Source organism: Lepidochelys kempii, chromosome 3, assembly GCF_965140285.1.
Source record: "Lepidochelys kempii isolate rLepKem1 chromosome 3, rLepKem1.hap1, whole genome shotgun sequence".
Taxonomy (NCBI): Eukaryota; Metazoa; Chordata; order Testudines; family Cheloniidae; genus Lepidochelys; species Lepidochelys kempii.
In genome coordinates this window covers 66,463,307-66,479,624 of record NC_136382.1, presented here as the reverse complement: position 1 = coordinate 66,479,624, position 16,318 = coordinate 66,463,307, and the positions used below count along the sequence as shown (strand labels likewise).

The 16,318-nt window shown below is 45.8% G+C and overlaps 1 protein-coding gene across 4 annotated transcripts in view; it reads right to left on the bottom strand.

Annotated features, from left to right (window-relative positions):
• The window catches only part of MRAP2 (melanocortin 2 receptor accessory protein 2), a 46,459-nt gene extending 37,587 nt beyond the window's left edge, over positions 1-8,872 (bottom strand). For 2 of the 4 annotated variants that reach the window (XM_078852137.1, XM_073336573.2), the window contains exon 1: positions 8,789-8,872. The gene's annotated coding sequence lies outside the window, so the exon portion shown is untranslated. Of the gene's footprint in view, positions 1-4,873; positions 4,952-8,788 lie in introns of those variants that run through there. The other 2 variants (XM_073336576.2, XM_073336575.2) reach the window with 2 other exon arrangements.
• Positions 8,873-16,318: the final 7,446 nt, after the last annotated feature.

The following is a 16,318-nucleotide window of genomic DNA, read 5'->3' as shown; positions in this document are numbered from 1 at the left end:
ACTGGTGAAACCTCACTGTTATTTCACTAATTTTCTTGCTTGATGCAAAGACATAACATCTTACCACAGACTAGTTTATTTCCAGAATGCTGAAAGCACCCTAGGAGTGAGAGTATGGACATGACTAGGTGGTTAGCTATTACTAAGAAACAACTTAGGCCTCTAACAGAGCCTGATGCCACATGGGCTCCACGGCTGTTTTCCCCAGACGGAAGACTGAGGTAGCATCTCCTGAAGTGGGCCCTCGCTCCTATTCTGGGGAACCATATGGCATATGGCCGTAACAGTGATCTCTCCAGACCAATGATCCCCAGACTTTTGAGGGTCATGCCCCATCTTACCTAGTGTTGCCAACTTTCCAGTTTCCCAAAACAGGACACTACTGCTGTGGTCAACATTTTCTGCACCAAATACTTACCAGCACATACACTATCAAACAGGCACAACACAGACTCGCCAGCAGCAATGGAGATACTAGCAAGATACAGTTACAAATGGGATGGATGACGGGGGCCAGAAGGAGAAAGGAAACTGGCTTTGACTTGCCATTGTTGGCATACACTTCACAGCAAACAAATCCTTCCGTTTGTTGCAGCAGTTGCTTTCCAAGGCAGAGCCTGTGCACCTCGATGGGACTGCAGCCATACATTCTCCACAATGTCCTGCCCTAACGTGCCACTTGGATAGATTGGCTTCAGATTGAAAGTGTAGGGGCTTCATTTAGCAATCCCCCCACCCCCAAAAACCAAAACAACTCTGAGGTGCTGAGACAAGGTAGGGGGGTTTCCCAGCACAAGGAGCTGGTGGCTTCACCCTTTACCTGAACTCCATCCCCAACCAAAGGCTCAACTCAACAGAAAGAAGGACGCTGAAGAGGACCATGTCTCTCCTGCTCCGTCCAGAAGCAGCAGCTCAGAGACAAAGAGCTCGCAGGGAGTGATGAGGGCAGAAAGTAGTGTGGGAGGTAGCTTCCTGCAGCCGGGGGAGGTTCCCAAAGGTGGGTCTGACCCAGCCCCGGGAGCAGGCCATGCAGGTGAAGAGGAAGTGTCCCTTCCTCAGGCTAGGCTGGGACTAGCAGCTAGGGGGCCTCCAGCTCTGCCCCTCCCCAGCTCTGGGGCCAGTGCTCGGGGTTAAAAGAGGCCTTAGGTTGGCTGTGGGGAGGGGAAGGGGTGACAACAGAACTGCAGTAACCAGACTTCTGGTGTCTGGTCAATACTTCTGATTGGAGACTGTACAATCGCCTTAAAATCTGACTTTCCAGTCAAAAACCGGACACCGGGCAACCCTACCATTACTCTGATCTGCGGCCCCCCAACCTTCTGGGGCCAGGAGCATGGCCGTGGCTCCAGGAAGTAGGGGGGGGGGAGGAAGACGCCGAAGGGGCAAGAGGGCCAAGGCTGGGGTCAGGAGCAGGGCCATGGCCAGGAACTGAGGCTGGGGGTGGAGCCACAGCCAGGCTGTGGTGGGGGCCGGCAGCCAGACCCACAGCCACATGCAGCTCCGCTCCCGGCCTGACCCCCAGCCTTGGCCCCGGGCCAGGAATGGACCCACAGCCAGCAGCCAGGGCTAGGGATTGGCATGGAGCGGAGCTATACCAAGGCTGGGACCTAGGCCAGGCATGGCACGTGGAGTCAGGGACATGGCTGGGAGTGGGACCGGAGCAGAGCTGGAGGCAGGGAGGGGCTGGGTGGTGCACCCTCCCTACCCCCAGTGGGGGCTGGCCCAGACCCCACCACGCCCCCCTCAGACATTTCTCCATGCCTCCCTAGGGGGGCATGCCCCATTCTTTGGGGACCTCTGCTCCAGAAAATAGTCATCCTGAACAGGACTTCCCGCAACGGCCTCAGGCCGAAGCTTGCTCACCTTGACGAGGACTGGGCCACACTGACTGCAGACAGTGCATACAGATCACCTAAATGTCTACAAAACTATGAAGGTGAAGGGTCATAAGAACATAAGAATGGCCATAATGGGTCAGACCAAAGGTCCATCTACCCCAGTATCCTGCCTTCCAATGAAGTGGACACATGTGCGCTGCCCTAGTCCACCAACATCTGAAAGAAACACTCCTATTTCCCTTTAGGAGGTCACCTAGGAGAAAAGGAGGTAAAGGACTGGTCATCGGCTATACCAGCCTGATCCTGTCTGAGAGACTCCCACTGGTGATAAGATCTATGACCAAGCTTCTCCATCACCTTGTTCCAGTAACACTCAGAACCCCACTCCATGAAGTCAAAGGTCACAAAAGCATGAAGCAGAAGAAACTCAAACCTTTATCTTAAGTGTCTCTGTAAAATGCTAAGCTCACTCACCAGCTGGGGGAATAAACAGCCACACCCAAGTCAGTCTTTAGCTCCCTTGCCTCAGGGCTCCGTTTATTGTTGAAACACAAAAAGAACGTGTAAACATCATCATAATGTAACTGCCCGACTCCCCAGTATAGATTGTGGGTCCCCTGGCCACTAGCAGTCTAGTGGTTAGAGTCTTCCCTCAGCACAGGGACTTCTCCAGGGTCTCCTTGCCCATGCTGTCCTCCACTGCATGGTCTGCAACTTGGGCTTTTAGTCACAAGCAAGTATTCTCATGGCATTAGAATGGTCCTAGGCTCTATCTAATGGAGCTGGGGCCCACTTCTGTATCATCTAGTGGCAGTTATCAGACCCAGTCACCTGACATTGTCCAGCTGGGTCTGATGAGTCCTAGCACCTGCCTGCTGGGCTCTTCCTTGGAACAGAACTGGTTGTTCCCTAGCCCCCCACCCTGGGACTTAAAGGGGCAGACCACCCTGTTACAATCTCATTTTTCCTGTTTTCTACCTTTAGTTCATGGGAAAATGTTTCTGTTGGTGTTTTAGCGTGTCAATGTGTGGATTGAGTATACCTTGGGAATGGCGCCAGGAATGCATCCCAAACCCTAAATCCTAATTCTGCTTTTGAACCATTCCAAGTGCTTCCTCAATTAAGGAAGAGTATAATCTGAAGCTTTAAGCGTCCTTTAGTAACTACCTATGTTCTGAAATCAGTTGGTAAACTCTCATGCTTTGTAGGTGGGGGAGTAAGAAGAGGACACTATTAGTCACCATAACAACAGTGAGATTTAAGAAGAAACCATGCAGGAGCACTGAAGTTGTAATTTAAGAAACCACTTTGGTATCTACCTCCTTCGGACTAGCTAATGATTCTCTCACTTCAGGTTCTCTCTCGGTTGGGGTCTAAAACCAGAACAGATAGTTATGTCCTTCACCAGCTAAATCAGTGGTTCTCAAACTTCCGTACTGGTGACCCCTGTCACATAGCAAGCCTCTGTGTGCGACCCTCCGCCCCTTATACATTAAAAACACTTTTTGACATATTTAACACTATTATAAATGCTGGAGGCAAAGCAGGGTCTGGGGTGGAGGCTGATAGCTCACAACCCCCCAAGTAATAACCTCGTGACCCCCTGAGGGGTCCTGACCCCCAGTTTGAGAACCCCTGAACTAAACTGATTTCACTGCCATGAGCGGTATCTTTTATTTTGGGGGCGGGAGAAGAGAGATGGTTAGACTAAGCAAGACCTCCTTCAGTCTCCTGTTGCAGGTTCAATAGGAAGTAATTCTTTGTTGTATCAATCTCATTTGATTACCCACCGTATTAATTTCACCAAATGATGACTTAAGCCAAATATCATTGCTACTCATTGACTGGACTTCAATTTGACCTTGATTTGATAGTTGTATTGTTTTAATTCCTATGTCTACTCGTTTTCGTCTTAGAGATATGAAAATTAAATTTTCATATCTGCTTGTTCTTTTAATAAAACTCATAGAAGTATAGAGAGCCAAGTTGTTGGTTTTTTTCACATTAGCAACTTGAATCAGAAACTGCAAGAATGAAGGTAACTTAGCTGAGGTGTTTGAAAGCCACTTGCTCTTTCACTAAATTAAGTCCTTTGTTTCTTGCACTATGATGTAAATATTTATTCCAATTTCAAGTGACAAGTCTAATCTCTAAATAATGTTACACACACTGTCCATCTGGTTTAAAATCTAGATCTGAACATTCAGATTAGCCCTGGTATAGTTCTCCCCTAGTGCTTCCTGCTGAGTGCTCATTGTAACAGTGTCCATAAATAAGTATGGTTCCTGGTGCCCCTTGAAGCCGGGAAGAGAATAAGCTGATGAGGCTGGAAAATAGTCACACTTGGGCCATTCACTCGTATCTGCATCAGTCCTAGATCACACGTGGGCAAACACATTCTAGGATCCCCTCTGCAGATAAACTGTGAAATCCCAATCTGGCCCCATGGTATCTGAATGCCTGAACATTTCAGTACAGGAAGTTAGCAAGGTATAACACTCTCTCAAAATTCAATAAAAAAAATTATAGACAACAATAAAGCTACATTTAGCTTTTCTTGAAAAGTGTTATGAACTGTAATAACTACAAACATTTAGAAGTTCTAGCATTATTACGTACCATATAATGGAGAATTTTTTTTAAAAAAAGATCCAGTCTGTGAGGATTTCAGACTGCCATTGCAAAGGAATTCAATTTGTGATGTTTCAAGAGTAAAGCTGCTAAGCAATTTAACAAGTTCTCTTTTTTTTCCCCTATTTTCAGGGGAAATTTTTCCTTCCAGCTCTGTTGGAGAAGATAAGAGAATTTATTATGCTGTCTCTGATGAAAAATTCAGTTTAGGCTGAGCTCTTGGTGAAACCTGACAGTGATATATGAAAATGAGTGCCAGTGAGAATCAATTTCTTATTCTAAATCTCTACTATTTCTCTGTACAACACACTACTATGCAAAGGTAGCTAATAAAGGGCTTTATCCTACAGCCCTTACCCATATGACTTAGACTGTAGGATTGGATCCAAACATACCGTGCTTACCTCTCCGTTCCTTGGTCTCTATCATAGGCTGAGAAGAAAACAAAAAAAGATTTGCGAATACCATCACCAATTGCAGGACAGAAATCAACTGCATTTAAATAGCAGGCCAAACTGTGTAATATCTGCCATACTTTATCAACAAAACATCTTCCATTGCAAAACCTGTAGTGAAGAACAATACTTGATAAAGGGCAGAGTAGTCAACCTTCTTGATGTTATCACAAGCCTCACAATTTTTGGTGGTCTTTTTTGAGACAGATTAGTTATCTCCTGTTGTCTTCAGCTTCTTTGTGAATATCTACCCTTACACAAAATGGCCTCAATAGCCCATTACTTTAAGCAGGAATGAAGCCAGATTGCCTTCAATCAAGATGGCTGCCATTTTTTCCAGTAGCTTTTCATGTGATGCTGCCTCTAGTAAAGATGGCTGCCACCCCAGGCTCTATTGTTAGAGAACTGGATAGGAAACTGAAGGGAGAAGGGAATGCAAAAGTGCAGAAAGAAGGCTAAGGGCTGGTCTACATAGGGAAATTGACCTGCATAGTTATAGCAGACTAGTGTAATTAATCCACTCTATCTATACTGGTCAATTTCACCACATAGACAAGCCCTAAGAGGGTCATGTTGCAGAATGTGGACTGGGGCAGAGAAGGAGACTAACACAGCCAGGGGAATGGGTGATGGCCATAAGGAAGATCAAGGGATCTTGGGAGTAGGGAATGGAGAGACAGAATGTACGAGAAGGAGGTTCTTGAAGTAAAGGGAGCAAAAATATGGGAAGCAGGAGTTGGACTGGAAGAACATGGAAGGAGAACATGAGTGGGCAGGGAGTGAAATGGAAGAGATGGGGGGAGGGGAAAATGATAGCTCCTCCTCTCCAGCATTTGGACACAATAAATGGAACCTCTTTCTGAGCAGAAATGGAGGAACACACACAAATTAGAGTTGGGCTTAAGTTCTCAAAAATCAGACAGACCACCAAAATATTGTACTGTTTATTACTAGTTTAGAAATAATCATATTTAGAGCTTGCCTACACCACAGAACTTGCACACTGCAGGGGTGTGGTCTCACAGTAGAGAACTTTTAAACAGCAGTCCAAACTATTCGCTCCAGCAGGGTCTACACAGGCCAATTACCAACTGTTGACCAGTTCTTTTCCCCACTACCCAGAACGCACTGGTTCACAGACAGACTCTTGAGCTGAAGAAGTGTGTCATTTATTTGCTGCTTCAGTGAGTGGTCAGTCCACCAAAAAAGGGCACAGCATAGGGCACAGCATTCAGGTGTTCGCCTTAAATACATTGTTACAAAGCTATTCGTTATTCTTTTCTGCCTAACACTAAGATTAGTTTGCTAAATGTCAGCTGTTTAACTGATTGTTTACCAAGTTGTTTACCTGATCAGGTTGCCGATCAACCTTTTTACCTGGCTGTTCTCTTTCCTTGACAGATAAGCATGTAGTAGTAGGATTTTAGGTTTGTATTTTGTATAATTTAAAATAAAATAAAAAATAATAAAGTAGCATGTATTAAATCTTTTGGTATATAATTTGACCATATTCTGCCAGCCACCCTTTCTGAAAGCAGAAAGGAATGGCCTAATGGGCCATTGGTAAAGACACATCAACCAGAATCTGTATCTGAGCTAATTTCAAGGCAGTAACAGACCTTTTAGGGTCACCGCTTTGTTGTAGGTTTAGTATTTTAAAAATAAGTTAAAAAAATGCAATAATTGTTTTCTCTTGCATTGCAATTTGATGTTCCTGTTCAAATGCTCTCTGTAAATCAATTCTGTGTTGTGTATAAATAAAAAATGTGTGTATTAAAAAAAATAAGTGAAAAGCCATCACCAGACCAAATGTTCTAAGAAGGAACCGAGAACGGTCGTAAGAGCACCAGGAAATTGCAACACGCCCTACTGAGATGTCAGAGAAGGGCAAATTAACAACTCTAAAAATAAAACATGCATTTATCAATAAAAACAAAATAGCTGTAATCAAAACCAGCATGGGGTAACTCCCTAAAAACAATAAAAAATAAAAATAAAATTAAAAAAACAAGCACTTGTCAAGACAACTATTAATTACAGCACAGGAGTGCAAAACTCAATGGTCCCAATAAAAAAAAAATCACTATATAAACAGGGTGCCTTGCCACAAAACTTTGGATTTGTCCTGCCAAAACGTCCCCGAAGCACCATGTCACGACCAACAAAACCCGGCTCCTACCTACCCGTGATCAACCTAGCTGGCCACTAGAATGATCTGGACTCTATACTGGTAACTGTAACATCGACTGGCGGGACAACGTGTGTGTGTGTATGTATATAATTAAATGCATATGCTAATTATTGGATCTTCAATAAATGCAGCGTATTGCCTTTTCCCCTACAAAAAAAAAAATCCCATGTGCTTCTTATAAGCATAAGAAGTAGGCATCTTTTCACATGTCCCAACACCTAAAACATACATTCTACATATCACATCCTATTACACCAATACATTGGTGCACTCTAGAAATCAGTCTGCATTGCTGTGTCAGGTAGACAAGCTTCCCTTCCCACCCCCACCCAAAAACAATTTCATGATCTGGGGAGAGTTTGATTGATTTTTTTAATACTTGGATTTAACAACAGAGAAAGGAATAGGTTACTTTTAACTTAAAGACCTGCACAAAGGATAAAAAGAAAAGGAGTACTTGTGGCACCTTAGAGACTAATATTTGTTAGTCTCTAAGATGCCACAAGTACTCCTTTTCTTTTTGCGGATACAGACTAACACGGCTGCTACTCTGAAACAAAGGGTAAAGTTTCCAGGAGTGCCCCATGCCGTTTCCAAAGGCAACATAGGCACTTTGGAAGCTGCTAACCTTCAATGACATTTAGGTTCCTAGTACTTAAGGCACTTTTGAAAATGGGACCTAGATGCTTTTGAAAGTTTTAACCTAAATCACAGTATATTTCTAAACAGAATAACGAACTATCCTCTAATACCCAGTTACACAAACTCTGACACTTGCAGTATATTTATGACACACAACTATTTTAAGAGTTTAAATTCTGAAATAAGACCATATGCCACAGTTCAAGTAGAACTTCCACTGATTTCTTGTCCTTAGTTCAAATGCTTCTCTCTTTCCATTTTTGGTTATATTAAAAATAATTTACCAGTTTCAAAAGATGTTTTCTCCTAGTTCAAATGCAATAAGTAAATACATTTAAAACTGAATGGGAAAATTGCATGTGTTCAAAATTTACTTATGCCTTGAGATTTATCAAATTTGTGTTTGCTTTAGTTTAATGTTAATAACATAGCTACAGAGGTTTCTTTTGTTCTGAACACACTGATTTTGCTGAATTCACAGGAAAAAAACCAGATGCATAAAACTGCGGAGCAACTATTCTGAGGTATTGTCTAAACGCAAATGAAAGTAATACACACAACCAAAAACTAATCTTGGTTCACTAATATGGAATTTTAAAAAAACAAAAACAAAAAAACCCCACCCCCCCTTCCCTCCCAACCAAGTCTCAACAATTTCCCTCTTATATTAACAAAAACCCCACTGAAGAGAACCAAGGGAAAACCCCCAAACCCTCACACAAAAGCAAAGGGGGCAAAAGCAGAAATACAGGTCTGCGTTTCTCCCCTGTAACATGCTATGCAATAACGCCCCCGGGCATACAAGAAAGCTGCAATGGCCATTTAGCAGGCAAGAGCATCCCCCATTGAGTCCCACTGAGCCGCTCAGCATTGGCAAGCTTCAGCCTTTGCGGGCTGTTCCGAGGGTAATTCTCTCGCTCAGCCTCCCCCACCCCCGCACAGGGGGGTAACAACAACGGGCCGGCGCGACCCGTCCCCGGGCCAGCTGCGCAGGCTGGAAGACGGCAGCGAGACCAGGCTTCCCCCGTTACCTTGCCGCGCCTCGTTCCCCGCGCGGACCCGGGCTCTGCCGCCTGCCTTTGCCCCGCCCCCCGGCGCCCGCTGCCAGGCCCGCTCTCGCCCCCGGCGCACGGTTCGCGCCTCTCCGCTGTGCCGGGCTGGCAAGTGCTCCGCGGGCGGCAGCGGCAAGCCCAGCCCCGGGGGAAGGAACCCGCGCGGCGAGGAGCGCCCCTCGCCCGAGCCTGCCCGCCCCGCACGCCGCCTGGGCGATCCCTGGTGGGGGGGGGCGGCACCGCGACTCAGCGCTCCTGGGGGCGGGGAGTGGCCACCCGCCGGCGGCGCCGCGCTGCTTTTACTGACCGCGACGGGCAGCAGCGGGGCCCCGCGAGCACACGCCCGCGGCACGTGACCATCCCCCGCGGCCCCGGCTGGGCGGGAAGGGAAGGGAAAGCCCCGCTGGGTGCCAGCCCGCGCCCCGACACTGCGCGTTCCAAAACGTCGCCGCTTGGCGCCCTTGCCGACTGGCTCCGCGGGGGGCGGCCCCGCTTTGAAGTAACCGGTCAGCTCCCCAGGGCGGGGGCGAGGCGCGTTGGCAGCACAGCGGGGGAGCTGGGAAGACGCTCGGGCGCTGCACTGGAGGCCGCGCTTACTGCTGCCGACGTGGCTCCGGCTTTGGGGCGGGTTTCAGTGGGGTGCTGTCCCCGGGCACGAAATTTACCCACTTGCGTGCTAGGTTACAATAATACCGTGCCGCTTTGCCAACTCGCCACAGCCCCCCCAATGCTACTGGTCCGTGCAAAACCGAAGCCAGTGGCTACTTCCTCCACCCCCCCCCCGCTAAACGTTAGACCCGATAGCTACTAGCACAATGGGCCAAGCTCGGGTTAATGGACATGTCTCTCCACCTGTGCCAGATCCATTATTCTCCTTATCCCTGACCCCAGGTCACATAGATGAGGCAATTCATTGATTTAATCAGACCATTATTAGGCATTACATTGCAGCCCATATTTCCCTCCCATCCATTGTTTCTCCTGGTAGGAGTAATTTTTCACCCTAAATTTAGTATAAAAATGTAAAACCCCCATAGGTATCAAGATAACTTATTCTGGTAAGAAAAGAAAACACCTTATTAGACCGGCCTTGGGGCCTCATTAGTACTATCAGCTTCTGCTACTGACCAGTACCAGAGACTCTGCTTCTTTTTAAGACACATTTTTAGCTTAAAACAAAATCTTTATCATTCAGCTTCTCTCTGAGGGAGCTTAACTCATTAGTTGATGCCACTTTCCTATGTTTCCTATGCTGTGCATTTTGGGGGATTAATTTAAAGTTAGCCTTTATCCAAATGCATTTGAAATTAAAATCCAAACAAAAGCAAAAGGATAAAAATATCTTAAAGCAAAACAAATACAGGTAGTAGAATTATGACATTTTCTCCAGATCTTTATTTGATACTGGAAATTAGCAAGAATAATTTTCAGCTCTATGCTTTCACCAATAGTGAGTGCTAGCGACTTGGTTGAGATGGCAATAGAAGTGTAGTATACTTATTCCTTTCTGGTGTGTTGATTGAAAGGGGGATACCTGTGACACTCTGTAGCCCAAAGCAGCACTCTGGCACCCCCATATTTACCATGATGATATGATTATGATATTTTTGTACAAAGTATGCCTTCTGAGATGGTATTCTAAAAGGCTTGATCTGTTGAATATTAATATACTGTTGGACTGTATGTTCTGTCATAGTATGTGAAGTTATAAAGTTTTGCTATGTGTATGTTACTGAAATATGTTGTCTGAAGTTGAAACACCCACAATCAGCCTTTCCGGTACAACAATGGGGCAGCTAGACACACTGATGATGGCCCATTAAAGGAAATACACACCCACAAGGACTACCCCAAGAATTGTATGCAATGGAGACCTCTCAGAGAGAGCACATAAACAATGGAGACTGTTTGACTCACATCTAGCAAAAGATCTTTCCTGCGAGGAGGAACCTATAAAGGAGAGGAAGTGACACCATCATTTGTCCCCCCCACAACTAAACACCTAGAAACGTGTGAAGAACAAAGAATGAACTGGGGAGGTGGTCCCAGGTTGGAAAGGAGAATCCCAGCTTGTGTATTAAGGAACTATACCATCAGGGTGAGACACTGCTTGATTTAAATCCTGTCTAAGTTGTAGAACTCAGGATTGCAATTTTACTTTTTATTTCTTAGGTAACCAACTTTGATCTGTATGCTTGCTACTTATAATCATTTAAAATTTATCTTTTCTGTAGTTAATAAATCTGGTTTATATTTTACCTAAAACAGTGTGTTTTGCTTGGGGGATTTGCTCAGTATACAACAGCTGATGCATGTCCACTTTCCTTTGTAGAAGTGGCAGACCGAGGAATAAACTTACACTAGTCAGGATTCTGGCAAGGGAAAGATGGTACAGCTCTGGGGTCCTGACCTGGGTGAATTAGCTGGAGCCTCTCTATTGTTATTTCATGAGTGTCTAGAAGCATTCATGTAACTCAGCTGGATGTGTCCCTGCCTGTGGATGTCTGTGTAAGTGCAGCACCTGGTGAGGTTTGCAGCTTGTCACAGCATCACAGTGTGAGAGGGAGCCTAGGTTGGTCAGACAGAGGGCTCAGCGGTACCCCAGTTCTAGGTTACACCCCTGGGGAACCTGTCACAATACTATATAGTCCTCTTGCAGCTGTTGTTGCTCGAGCTCCTGAGTACATTTAGTATCTGTAAATGCACACTCACGCTCTCATTCACCAATCCCAGACATGATCTCTTTTTCTACACACCCACCCATCCCAGTCACACTTTCTCTCTCTCTTTCCCTTATCAACACAGGATAGGAGAACTTAAAGAAGCCAGGAGAATTCAGATGTGAAAGGGGGCAAGGTGTTGAAGTTACTCTTCCATTCACTCTAATGGTGTACTGAGGGAGAGTGGATGAAACTCCTCCTACGAATCCAACAGAGTGACTGCTCGCTCACCACCCAGCAGCTGCAGTTTCAGTTACGTTCAGTTCAGTGTTTGGAGAAATAAGGGCTAGAAATCTATTTTAAAATACAAACTTAGATTCTACTCAAGGTCATGGTCATTCTCACTAAGTGAAGTGTCTTAGTCTTGCCTTGATAACAGGTGTTTGGGATTTAGTATAGTTGCCATAAAAACTGCATAGCGACAGCTGTGTCGCTAAAAGTTGGGCGGTGTAGCCGCTGTTTGTCAGCACTATTGCCAACAAAATACTTCCACCCTCAATGAGCGGCATTCGCCTTGTTGACAGGAGAGCGCTCCTGCTGACAGCATGCCATTCAGGCACTTGTCGCGGCAAAATTTTTGTCCTTCAATTGCCAGTGTAGAGAAAGCCTTAGTCAGATCTTCAGCTAGTTTAAATCAGTTTTGCGCCACTGAAGCCAATGATTGCATTGATTTACAACAGCTGAGGATCTGGCCCATTTGTCTTTGCATAACAAACCCTTTGGGGTAAGCCCACACAATTAGAAATGCAATGTAATTGGCAACTGGCATTGCAAGTTTGCTGGTAAACTGCAACCAGCCCTGTAACCCAAGAAATCAGAGTGGCATAGAAAAGATAGTGTCTTTCATGCTAGAGAAGAGACAGGATTAATTAATTCCAGTGCTTAACCACCCTGACAGTTAGGAAATTTTTCGTAACGTCCAACCTAAACCTCTCTTGCTGTAATTTAAGCCCATTGCTTCTTGTCCTATCCTCCGAGGTTAAGAAGAACAATTTTTCTCCCTCCTCCTTGTAACAACCTTTTACGTACTTGAAAACTGTTATCATGTCCCCTCTCAGTCTTCTCCTCTCCAAACTAAACAAATGTAATTTTTTTTCAATCTTTCCTCATAGGCAGAGGTGAAAGTAAGCCAGTATGCCATGCCAGACTGGACCAGCTTCCGCAGGCTGGCGATTTAAAGGGCCCAGGGTTCCCTGCAGCGGCCGGAGCCTCAGGCCCTTTAAATCTCTGCCCAAGCCTGGCTGCCGGAGCCCCAGAGTAGTGGCAGCAGGGCTCTGGCAGTGATTTAAAGGGCCTTGGGCCCCCAGCCGGAGCCCCGGGACCTTGAAATCTTGATTTAAAGGGCCTGGGTATTTTAAGGCCCCGCCTCTTCCAGTTGAGGCCACGCCCACTGCTCAGGACTTCGGAGTACCAGTAAATCCTTTAAGTTACTTTCACCCCTGCTCATAGGTCATGTTTTCTAGACTTTTAATCATTTTTGTTGCTTTCATCTGGACTTTCTCCAATTTGTCCACATCTTTCTTGAAAAGTGGCACCCAGAACTGGACACAATACTTCAGCCGAGGCCTAATCAGTGCGGAGTAGAGCGGAAGAATTACTTCTCATGTCTTGCTTACAGCACTTCTGCTAATACATCGCAGAATGCCGTTTGCTTTTTTTGCAACAGTGTTACCCTGTTGACTCATATTTAGCTTGTGGTCCACTTTGGCCCCCAGATTCCTTTCCACAGTACTCCTTCCTAGGCAGTCATTTCCCATTTTATATGTGTGCAACAGATAGTTCCTTCCTAAGAGTACTTTGCATTTGTGCTTATTGAATTTCATCCTATTTACTTCAGACTATTTCTCCAGTTTGTCCAGATATTTTTGAATTTTAATCCTATCCTCCAAAGCACTTGCAACCCCTCCCAACTTGGTATAATCTGCAAACTTTATGTGTGTACTCTCTATGCCATTATCTAAATCATTGGTGAAGATATTGAACAAAACTGAGGAGAACCCCACTCGTTATGCCCTTCCAGCATGACTGTAAACCACTGATTACTCTCTGGGAACGGTTTTCCAACCAATTACACACCCACTTTACGGTAGCTCCATCTAGGTTGTATTTCCCTAATTTGTTTATGAGAAGGTCATGCGAGACAATATCAAAAGCCTTACTAAAGTCAAGATATACCACATCTACCACTTCTCCTGTATCCACAAGGATTGTTACCCTGTCAAAGAAAGCTATCAGTTTGGTTTGACACTATTTGTTCTTGACAAATCCATGCTGACTATTACTTATCACCTTATTAATATGTGTGCATACCACAGATATACCTGGGGTGTAATAAAGGATCTTATACTGAAAACATCTTTAGTCTCTCTCTCTCTAAGAAGGAAGCTCTATAGCAAGTCCATATGTGTTTCAAGAGTCTGAGCTACTAGTTGCAGCCCTACAACCTACCCCGACAACAGCTAATGCCATCCCACAACTAACATGCTGCTTCCAGCCCTTGCTGAAGCTGCATCCCTGGTGGTCCCGAAGCAGGATTTTCAAAGCAGATGGAGGAACACCTCTCTCTCCAGCTGGACCTGATGCTTTAGGCATTTTCTGAACACACGTATAGCATTGGGCCCCACTCAAAAGCTAGAATGTGTGTGCAAGGGACCCTATTTTGAAGCACCATCTCTCCCCAAAATCTATGGTAATATCTGAATGGTTTTGGTTCCACGTGGGAGATCTGGCTGAAGGTGCATCTACTTTCACACTTCACATCTTTAATATCACTTTACATTGCTTTGGTGACCGTTTCATCTATGGCTCATACAGTGAAACTGTTCAGAAATGCTTACTTACTTAAGTAAATGTGACATACTAGTAAACAGGGAGAGAGAACTATTTATAATGGCAACAGCAAAAGACTCTCAGGCTAGATCCACAAAGGGGACTTAGGTGCTGCAATGCCTAAGTCCTATGTACATTGCCATCCAGTGGGATTCACAGTCCTGTGATAGGTGCCCAGGCTCACCCAACATTGTATGGGGAGATTTAGGCACTTAAGAATGGGATTCATAGATGCCAGCAAGGTCAGTGAGGAGCCACTTAAGCCAGCCAATAAGAAATGCTGGGGAGGAAGTGGGGGCTTAGGCCTTGCTTCTCAAGGGTAGTTAATCACTTATCTCCATTTAGGATTCACAGATGTAAATCCTAGAGTTAGGCACCTAAAACAGGTCAGCCCTCTCTCATGAAAAACCAGCAAGAGAGATCCTCACCCCATTACAGCCTGGCAATTAGTAGACTCTGCTGCAATGTGAGAAACCTGTTTGCATATCCCTCCTCTTCCTGATCTGGAGCAAGGACTTGAACATAGGACTCCTATGGGAGTGCCCTAACCATGGGCTATGGAGTCTCTCTCTCACTTATTCTCTCTCTCTCTCTCTCTATGGTCCAGTGAATATGTAATTGGTTACATAATTTTGTATAACTTATTACATATTCTTTGGACCAGAGAGAGACCCTAGAGCCCAGTACTTGGGGTGCTCCCCTGGAAGGTGGGGGAGTTAGGGTCTAGCCCTTCTCCAAGAAATAGTTAATGTATTCAAGGTGGAACATCTTCAGCAGGAGAGATGCTGTTAGACCTGCCCCCCAAATACCCAATGGCTTGTGGTTAGGGCACTCATGGAGGAGACATGGGTTCAAGTCCCTATTATGAATCACACAAAATTGGGAGTCAAACCTGGCAAGTGTGCTAATCTTTGGGCTAGTGCGACAGATGCACATATAGCCCCACAATATCTCATCCCCAGCTGTCTTTGTGCAGGTTAGGTGTGCTCTGAGCATGCAAACAGAATTGGGCCCACAGGTCAGCTAGGCAGGGGCGTGAGCACCTTATATGAGAATTTCACTGGGGTTTGGACGTGAACTAGGGCACTGAGCAGCTCAGTGGCATCAGAACTTCGGCAGTTTTGCACATGTCCACCAGCGGACACTCAGAGTTCGTCTACACAGCAAAAACCCCCCACAGCAGTGAGTCTCGCAGCCCAGGCTGACAGACATGGGCTGTGGGCTTTTGCAGTGGTGCTAAAAATAGCTGTGTACCTGCTCAGGCTCTGAAACCCTCCCCGGCTTCGGACCCCGAGCCTGAACGACTCCATGGCTGTCTTTAGCACAATAGTGCAAACCCAAGTTTGTAGACCTGGGCTCTGAGACTTGCTGCTGCAGGGTTTTTTTTGCAGAGTAGACATACATGTACATGCCTCGGGGGCTTCAGGCACCTGCAGGGTTAAGCAGCAGCTGAGCAGGGAATCTGTGAGTGCCAGTGGCACCTAAATGTAAGACTTAGGAGTCTAATGAAGCATTTAAGCACCTAAGTCTCTTTGTGGCGTTAGCCCCCACTGATCTGCAGGTTAATAAAACAGAGCTGCACAGTCACAGTTTCCCCCTTTCACTGTGGGAAGGGATCACAACCCTGAGGGTCCTGTCATTTTGACCAGGAAGCATGCTGACAATATAGAGCAGTGGGTCTCAACCTTTTATGGACCAGGACCCATTTGTAAACACAGATAGCCAGTCCTGACCCAGTAAATAGCTTAAGAAGAAAACACACAAGTATTTTGGGCCCAAAATACTTTTTACCCACTACGCAGCATGACCTTCCCCTTTCTCCCGCTGCCTTGCACACGCAGTCTTAGCCCTGTCACAAGCCCTGCAATTGATGTAGCCTCCCTCCCATTTACTTCCTCACCCATTGCTTGGTGCTCCACTCAGCCTCCCCAGGAGCACGGTACCAGCCCGCAGTGGAGCG